The sequence below is a fragment of the Brachypodium distachyon genome, chromosome 3, assembly GCF_000005505.3.
Source record: "Brachypodium distachyon strain Bd21 chromosome 3, Brachypodium_distachyon_v3.0, whole genome shotgun sequence".
NCBI lineage: Eukaryota > Viridiplantae > Streptophyta > Magnoliopsida > Poales > Poaceae > Brachypodium > Brachypodium distachyon.
In genome coordinates, this window is record NC_016133.3 from 25,990,468 (window position 1) to 26,000,370 (window position 9,903).

At 47.1% G+C, this 9,903-nt stretch overlaps 1 pseudogene; it reads left to right on the plus strand.

The window, feature by feature from the left end:
* Positions 1 to 487: 487 nt before the first annotated feature.
* On the plus strand, positions 488 to 6,010 carry LOC112271661 (annotated as a pseudogene).
* The last annotated feature ends 3,893 nt before the right edge of the window (positions 6,011 to 9,903 follow it).

Below are 9,903 nucleotides of genomic sequence, written 5' to 3' on the forward strand. Positions count from 1 at the left end.
TGGGTAAGCGTTTCGGCACGGCTTCTACTGGCCAACAGCATTAGCCTATGCCGAACAGTTAGTCAAGACCCGTGAAGCTTACCAGTTTCACGCCAAGAAAAGCAACCAACCGGCTCAACCCCTCCAAGTGTGAGGTCCGCAACGTATAACGTATAACGTGCCCGCAAAGCACCATGGAAATATGAGAGTGCTCACGCGCAAGTCCGAGGTCGACTCCTCAATGCCCGGGGGCTGGGAGGCAGGAGGTTATCCGCTATTTGCTATTTTTCGTGCATTTCGAAAAAAATTGTTGTGCACCTTGGGCGTCGCAAGAATCTGACATGCAGGCTAAGGATAAGGGCTCAGGCACACTGTGATGCTCGTGGGGCTGTCACGGGCGTCGTAGCTTTACGAGTAAGTTCTACATATATGGCAATTGTTTCAAGTTTGATGCAGGAAACTGAGACAGGATCAGAGCCTCCACGTGTACGCCGGTGGAGCGGCGCGCATGGCGGCAAGGGCAGCGCTTCGGCAAGAGAGATCAAATATGGATGCTTTGAAGCGTGCTGCATATGTGAAGAAGATTCATGAGAAGACACATGAAGAGATGGAGCAGAAATCCAGGTACTATGCAGCAAAGGCAAATAGAAACCGTAAGAAGGTGACATTTGAGCCCGTGATATGATTTGGATACATTTGTGCAAAGATCGGTTTCCAAAAAAACGCAAATCCAAATTAATGCCTCATGGATATGGACCATTCAAAGTATTGTCGAAGATCAAGGACAATGTTTACAAGATCGAGCTTCCTGAAGATTATGGTGTAAGTCCAACATTCAACGTTGCTAATCTATCTCCATGCATAAATCAAGAGGATCAAGAGTTGGGACGACTCCTTTTGAAGAGAGGGAGGATGATGAGGACATCCCTAGTTCACCTCGTTCATCATCATCTCCTCATGAAGAATCATAGCTGAAAAGTGAAACATCAACAAAGAAGATATATTGGGGTCCCATGACAAGGAGCCGTGCTAAACAAATACAACAAGAGGTGAATTCACTCCTTGCTGCTCCTAATGATAATATCAATGACAACTTTATACTACCTAAGTCTAGTGTGCTACTTGTGCTCAGGTTTACAACACGAAGTCAAGCATGCTGCCCCGACCATCAATCGACTCACGAGCAACTTCTGAATTCGTCCCCAACCTAGCTGCAACATTGCACATGATTATGGATGTGTAAAGCACATTTGGAGATTAACCATGGACAGCATATGAATTCTACTTTCAGGAAAATCAAACGGCACATCATTTCAAATATTGAGTCAAAAGATATGTGAGTTTCAATGCAAGTTGTTCAGGCCATTAAATGATGCGCGAGACTCCATGTGGCTGGCCCCTTCTCCAAGCTGGTTACCACCTTTTGAGTCCACACTTTGGACTGGTTTCACACCTAAGCTAGGAGGGGTGTTCCTAGTATAAATACCCCTTCCCCCACTTCTTCCCCAACTCTTTGGCAATTTGATTTCAGAGTAGGTTAGCTATGAGCAACCAGAATCTTGTTTGAGAGCTCTCTACCCCTTTGCTCTTGTAAAACTTGCCTTGTGAGATTGTAGAAGCGGTCGTTCGACGGCAGCCTCTCCATGCTTCCAACTTCGTACGTGGTTGTGTGGATTGGAAACTTAGTGTGGTTGGGCGAATACTTGTTGCGGGTCATTGCATAGGCGGTGGTTGGCCTCAAGATCGTCAGGTTGCACTATCATCTTTGCTGTTCGCAGCTAGGAACCCTAGAGTGTCGTTGGTTGGAGTTGGTGTTCATCACTGTATCTCTCAGGTGGCGCTAGTTATCGTGCTCGTGTAGATCCTGCGTCGTGAAGATCGGACGCCCCCGCATGAACGTCCTTTACCATCATGCGGAGGGGCCGAATCTGGGTAAAATCTCATGTGTTGGTTTGCTCTTAGTAGATTCTAGATCGCATAGCTACCCTCTGCAAGCCACCTACTTCATCCGTCCAAAAAAGGATGTCTCAAGTTTGACAAAATTTGAATGCATCTACTCCCTGCCGTGAAACTTGATCCGCTCGATCGAGTTTTGACTCAAATTATACTAAGTCATGTCTAGATACATCCAAATTTTGACAAACTTAAGACATCTTTTATTGGACGGAGGGAGTATGATAACATCGACATTCCCACGACAAGTAGCTATCAACGAGGCTCCTTCATATTTTAAGGGCATGCTAGTCTTTTTGTACGAGAAAATCGTTCCTTTTAACCGACCGAGGACCTATGACCCCTACCTAGTCGTACTATACAAGCTCTCACCCCTCAGAACAAGTTACCTTTGCACACACAGATCAAAGGGACATCGAGAGATCAGTTCTGTCATCTTGCTCGAGTACCTTGAGATAAGATCAATATAACCACTAAACACAAAAGTAGGGTATTTCCTCGATCCCGAAAGACTGAACTTGTCTAAATTTCAGCCTCTTGTGACCCCATCATTGATCCACTGTTGTACACTGCCCGGAAACAAATATGTCGGTATGAAACACCAGCGCCCCATGCCCAGGTGCATGTCGACAATCGATGTCCTTTGCACTTGGCAGAGCAATGCAAGAAATGAAAACGGAGCACCATCGTCCACATGATCGCTTGAGCCTCTTGAGTAGATTTGTGTACATGCTGGCCTAACCTTTAAATCTGCTTTATTTGCGTAGCCAGGAGTTCACCAACATAACATTTCAACATGAGGATTCCTAGGTTTGGATATGACCGTGACATCTTGCCGTCCGCCGGAAGATAACTAAAACAAAGTAAAGATGTCTTTAGAGAGCGTGAAGCGAAAAGAAATGAGCTTCGAGGACGGCCACAAACGGGTCACCATACATGTCAAGCAACTGAAACTCAAGGCGTGGGGATTGAGACTTCCATATGCCACATGTATAGCCGGATAATTTCACGGATTGCATCATTTCTCCCCATCCACTTTAACATTGGAAGGAAAATTATACAATACTTATATATTAATCACTGTTTTTTTGCACCCATGCGATAGTATATCAATCAATCTCTGGCTAAACAAATCACAACAGAAAACAAGGCGAAACATGAATCCAGACCACCAGCACGTCGATCCGAAACTGGACCTTGATGGTGACGTGGCCACATCGTAACATGCGTGCAGGTGTCAAAAAAAGGGGGAAAGATAAGCATGAACATGCGACACGGCCGATCCGCGCTCGAGCTCTTAGGGCCTCTGTATCCAGGACGTTCGATGTGCTGCCACGAAGCAGGCCGTTGGAGACGCGCGATAATGTGGGCACGGCCTTATTGATGGAAATGTGGTAATACGGTGCCGGTGGCCCAGGTTACGGTCTGCTAGGGCGTTGGACTAGGCTGGGTATATCGTTGTTTGCCACCGGTCCAAATTGTTCCAGTACTTTCATGGCCGTTGGCTCGTTCTTGGGGGCCTGTCGACAGGCAGTGTGTTTCGAATTTCGAATTGCTCTATAGGAGACATATGTGTTGTTTTGGGTGCTGTGGTACAGACCTCCCAGTGCGGGATAGATCTAATGGAGGGCAATGGGGAAACACCTTGAGATGAACTGATGCCTCGTCTAACGGATCTCGTTGCAGGCCATCCCCCCCCCCCCCCCCCCCCCTGCGGTTGGGGTCTGATTTGAGACAAGCCATGGAGGTTGGAGCCGGCTTAGCGTTGTCTGCCCAGCCGTCGTTTGTTTGCTTAGTACACCATCGATGCTTATCTTTCGCGCTGATGCAAACTAGATCGAAGAATGGACCCATTAAATCCGAGCATATTTTTGTGCAGTTCTGACGGTGGCTCGTCAACGGGGTCAGAGTTGCGGCCAGTTCTCTCGAACGTGAAATTAACCCGGACAGGGGCGGCGCGCTGGAGGAGTCGCTGAGGAATTACGCTGAGAAGAAGAGCAACATAGTCGTGAACCCGGTGATTGGGACTAGCTTCGACAGTCTCGAAGATGCGTACAATTTCTACAACCTATATTCCCGGGAAATTGGATTTGGTGTTCGTTACTCAAAGTGCAGGCTGAACGTGCATCGTCAGAAATGCATGCAGGAGATAGCCTGCGGTTGCGGGGTAAGGTTTCCTTAACTGGCCATTAGTTTTGCACTTAGCATTTGTTTTGATTGCGGTTCTGATGCTCCTTCAATGCATTTGCTGTCCGTTTGGCATAGGGTAAGCCAGTTAAAACAAACACCCGAACGATCCGCTGCGGGTGCCCGGCACTAATAAGGCTCTTACGATCGGAAGACCAGGGGTGGTACATTTGTGAGCACAGGGAGGCGTACAACCACCCCTTGTCAAAAACCTGTGGTGAGAAGCTTCATTGGCAGTCGCATCGTCACATCGACCGGTACACAAAGGAATTGGTGAGGCAGCTTAGGGAAAATAATGTTAGTTTGGGGAATGTATATAGCATAATTGGTAGTTTCTTTGGGACGATTGATAAAGTACCTTTCACTAAGCGATCCCTTAAAACATTGTGTGGGAAGATTAGCCACGATCAATCTGACCAGGACGCAGGACGCTATGAAAACAATGGACGTTTTCAGCCGGATGCTAGAGGCGGATCCAGATTTCAAATACAGTGTGCAGGTGGACGACGATAGCAGGGTAAAAACATTAATGTGGACCTTGGGCAAATGCATGGACCAGTACATTTGTTTTGGTGACGTGCTTACTTTTGACACAACGTATAGGACAAATCTGTACGACATGCCTTTCGGGTTGTTTGTAGGAGTGAACAACCACTTTCAGAGCATTATATTAGGTGGCGTGTTGATGCGCGACGAGAAGGTGGAAAGTTTCAAGTGGGTGTTTGCGGAATTCATGAGATTGATCGGAGGGAGAGAGAAACACCCTCAGATGATACTAACGGGTGAGTGTTATCCATTCTTTCGTTCATGTTTTCACCACGTTTCGTTGTGTCTGATTGCAAAAAGATATCTGCAGATCAAGCGAGGGCTATGGAGGTTGCGATCGCGGATGTCTTCCCGAACACAAAACATAGGTGGTGCAAGTGGCATGTCTAGAAGAAAGCGAAGGAATGCCTAGGGGCTCCGTACGCGAAGCGGAGCGAGTTCCGCGAAGAATTTCACCGGGTGGTGGACCTTATGTGCTCTAAAGATGAATTTGAAAAGTGTTGGGTGGGCCGATAGAGAAATACGGGTTGCAACGGCAACCGTACTTGACGCAGATATATGAAGTGCGGAATAAGTGGGCAAAGCCCTACTTCAGGGATGTGTTTTGTGCAAACATGTCGAGTACGCAAAGGAGCGAGAGCGCAAACCATGTCCTGAAGACATACATCCCTCCTGGATGCGCTATGCATTTGTTCGTAAAACAGTATGAGAAATTGTTGTTCAACAGTGAAGAAAGCTACCAAGAGAAGAGGACGTCTCTGGTGAGAATTCTATCCGCCACCTAATTTCGATTATTTTTTCCGTTATAACCTCCTTCATCCAATAATTTGTGTGTTCACCCTCTTCGAGATGCACCCCAGAGTGGCATGCTCCTGTAAGTGAATCTACCGATCGAGCGTCATGCTGGCAAGGTGTACACGAGGGCAATGTTCGAGCAATTCGGGCTGGCGCTTTTTGAATCTGGGCATTACATGCTGGAGGAGCTGGAGGGTAGGAAAATGTACATTGTGCGGCACACAAACCATGCCCATCGTGAGAGGTGGTGCAAGTCTGCGTACCAAGTGAGGGTGGTGGAGGATGAGGAAGAGTTCGTCTGCGAATGCGGATTCTTTGAACACACAGGAATGCCTTGCTGCCACCAATTGAAGGTGCGTGGTTTGCACAGAAAATGCTTGTTTATTTCATGTTTTTCATGGCTGCGTGTGCGAGAAAGATTTGAAAGTGGCATTTGCTCCCTGTCCAGGTACTCATACACATGGGTTACGTTGAGATCCCCAAGGCGCTGATCATGAAGAGGTGGACCCGGGATGCCAGGGATATGTTGCCTCATCTGCGAGCATACTAGAAGGATCAGGCGTGCCCCCGAGCGGCTACTTACCGGCACTCCAACCTGTCGTTGACGGCACTAGAGATCGTGAAGATGGGCGACTGCAACGCGAAGGCTTATGATTTGGCCATGGCGGAAATGGTTAAGGTTCGTGAAAAACTAGAGTCGGTGTGCCAGAGGAAGGATGGTCTCAGATTGCATGATAGGGGCGCTGGTGTGTCACGGGGTTCTGGGACTAGAAATGATGGCGAAGCATCCACCAAACGGGGAAGCCAGGATGGCGATGAACCGGGGAGCGTTGGTGTGCAAGAGTTCTCAATGCCCTGCAAAAAGAGACCACCCGGTCGGCCAACAAATGCCAGGACGAAGGCGCCTTACGAGCAAGTCAGCAAGAGGCCGAGGTTCTGCTCGATTTGTCGAATGTCGGGTCACAAGAGCAGCACGTGTCCGAGCCGGGGTGCCATCCCCAAACTTGCGAGGCAGGGACCTAGGTGCTCTAACTGTGGAGTAACCGGCCACCGCAAGACCACATGCGGGAACCCGAAAATATTACTCCATTAGATTTGAATTCTTTTTCGAGTGCATTTTGTAGGTGTCGTGTTTGTGGCGTGATGCAATGGGGTTTTCCCTTCTTTTGCAGTGCTTGAATCTCCTTGTCTGTAAATTAAAAGGATCTTAATTTTTGCGCAGGTCTTTGAATTCTCGTGTATTTGAATCTCAGTACCACCCCGTGGAAAGTCGTTCCACTTTATGGCCTTAGGCCCATATGTTCTTCACGGCCTGACTTGGTACAGTCAGACACGACTGCTTAGCCTACGGTGATGAGTTATCTACGTAGGGTCCTGGGTTAAACGACACATCTTTTCAGTGGCACGGGGTGGGGTGGGGGGTGTTGTGGTGTGTGGTGGAAGCCTGAAAGCAAAATGGTTCACATTAAAGTTTGGTTGGTGTAGATAGTTTTTATGATATATCTTCTGCAAGCTCCGGTTTTGTCTCGTGAAGTTTTCGAGCGTCAAGAGCCTACGAGCACTCACCGTTCCGTTATAAAAAGAAGGTGCCACCACACGCAGGTCATGGGTCATATCCAAGCAAATACTAGTTGGGTAGTTTGCTTAGAACAGGATGCCTGGGTTTAAGCTTGTGATCTCAGGTGTTTTCCCTTGGGTGCGAGTGTCCTGTTGTAGCTCAACGAGCTGTCGCCGCCAGCGAGAATCGTCCATCGTGTCGCGGCTGGTTGAGTTGCAGCTGAATCTTGCTTATTTGGAGGAGCGTGTCTTGGATGCGCTACTAGCCGAGCAAGCGGTGACGTTTGTCAAGATGGCCGAAAAAGAAGCAGTGCTGAAGGCGTCCGTCGCAACTGCCATGGCGGAGGAGGCAGTACGTGCTGCACAGGAGCTGATTGAGGCATCGACCGCCAGAGTTTCGTTGTCTTCCAAAGCAGCTTAAGATGCGAGCCGCGCACCACCCGTGGTTTAGTGGAGCGTAATAGTGAGGTAGGCCCGGGGTTTGGGAGGAGGGGGGGTGTGGTAGGGCCCGTTGTTACGTTGTAGCTTGTATGTGCTGTTTTTTTATTTTCTTAATGATCTGTAGCAACCCCCCGGCATTTCTGTTCAGTTGTTCTTTGTTGTGGTGTAACATCCCAAAAATTTCAAACTTTTACATGTGCACTGCATCCATAAGCATCATGCCACAATTGCATATTTGAATTCAAATTTGAATCTCAAAAGGCTTTGAAAAGATTTTATTTCAATTTTAAACCCTAGGGTTTATACCCATTTGAGGTTTGGATCTTCAAACCAATAGGGTTTATTTATAAAAAGGGTTTCTTGCATAAATGAGCTATCCCAAAAAATTTGGATAATTATTTGGAGTTGAAAAACTATTTTATTTAAATAGTTATATAGCCCTAAAGGCATTTATAGGGCACATGTATTTTTAGATATTTTATTTTGAGGGGAAATTACTCCCAAAAGTTGAATCATGAAAAAACATGATTTTACAAATTTTCTTGAATTTATTTGGACTAATTTAGAGTTCAAAATCAAAAGCTATCAAAGAAATAAGAAAAAGGGAAAAATCAAAGAAAAAAAAAGGAGAAAACCGGACCGGCCCGACCAAATGGGCCGAACCGGCCCAGCTCCACGCGAACCGAACCAGCCCGGTCCGCGCGCGCGCCGCACGAGCCACCGACAGGTGGGCCCCATTTATCGGGGTCGTCTTCCCCGCAGGGCAACCCCCGCCCGTCACGGCGTGACGCCCGCGCCCGCCGTCGCTGCCGCCATCACTGCGCCCGCCGTTTCCGGCCTTTCTTCCTTGCCTCCTCGCGCACCCCGTGACGTGCAAAGCCCTCTCTTTTTCGCACTGCAGATGCCGGAGTGCCCCTGCCCGAAGCTCACGCCGCCACCGACCGCCTTCCGTCGTCCTAGGCGAGCGCGCCGACGTCCTCGAGGAGCGCCACCACCGCCATCGCCTTCGCCGTGCCGCGCCACGTCGACCCAGCCCCTCCCCGAGTCGCCAGTTTTGCCGGAGCACCCCGCACTGCCGCCGCTCGAGCCCGCGCCGTCGCCGGAACCCTAGGACTCGCCGGAGTTGGGGGAGGTAAGATCCCGACCGTTGGATCTTGATCAACGGCTCAGATTAGAACCCCGTTTTTATTTTTAATCAAACCGGTATGCACCAATGAGATTGGGACACGTGGCACCTATTTTATAAAACGAAAAATGTAATTTTAATTCCCGGAATAATTAGAAATGGCACTTTTGCAGAAAAACCCCTGTAACTTCAAATGATCATATCTTTTAATCTGTTTGGCCAAATTTGATGATCCACACCTTTCTGGAATCCTTAGGAAATGTAGAATCTTTTGGAATAGGGTTTAATGCCTTTTAATTTCAAATTTGAATATTTTAATCACAGTCAAATTTTAGAATAGGGTTTAATGCCTTTTCATTCATAACTAATTATTTAGAGGTCCTTTTTAAATGAAACCAGTGCCCAAATTTTTTTTTAATGTCCTTTGTCCATTGGGACAGAGAAATAAATATTTTGAATTAAATTATTTGACTGATGCCAATAAAACCTTATTTAGGGTTTTTAATAAATTGTTTTTGCCCTATTGTTTAAAACCCTAATGCATTTGTTATAATTACCAATGCTTACGACCAGTTGATCACCCAAATAAAATAAACCAAGTCATGTGACATGTTGCATTGCATCATAGCATATCTTAATTTGTCGTGATGTGAATTGTGTGTTTATGTATGTGTATGTTTGTTTGTCTCGTATAATTTTCTCGGAGAGCGAACCTTGCGAGTGTGACGACTGTTTGTACTCAAACTATCGTGACAAAGGCAAGTTCACTTTGATCATTTACCTATTATTTTATTATGCACTAGATGTTTTATCAGTTGCATTGTTAGGAATATTATTGTACCTATGCTAGCTATGAATCTCCTTGTAGTATAGGATACCCCTGCCATGCCCTTACCACCAATCGTCAACGTAGGTAGTCAAATGCTATGCTATGTTATTATTCGAGGGTGGTATTATTACAATATGTTATCATTGTCATTGAGGAGTAATTTTGGATACTTGGCAAAACAACCCCAACGAACCGTCCTGGGTGGGCTGCTTTGAGGAAGTGGAGATGTACGCGACGTCAGGTCCATTTCTATGGTTCCATTTCTATAAGTCGTCTCGCCATTTCTATGGGAACGCCTGCGTTGCAACTGAGGAATGCCACCTGGGGTATTAGAGACTGGACTAGTTTCCTATTTAGTAGCTTCCTGTACAACCACATGGTAATATGGGCTCTGCCAAGATGGATGTAAGACATATGATCCTGGATCTGAGGGATTGTGCAGATGTAGCCATTTAGGTGGGAACGTAGGTCCCTCAGGTGGTCCGGGTGA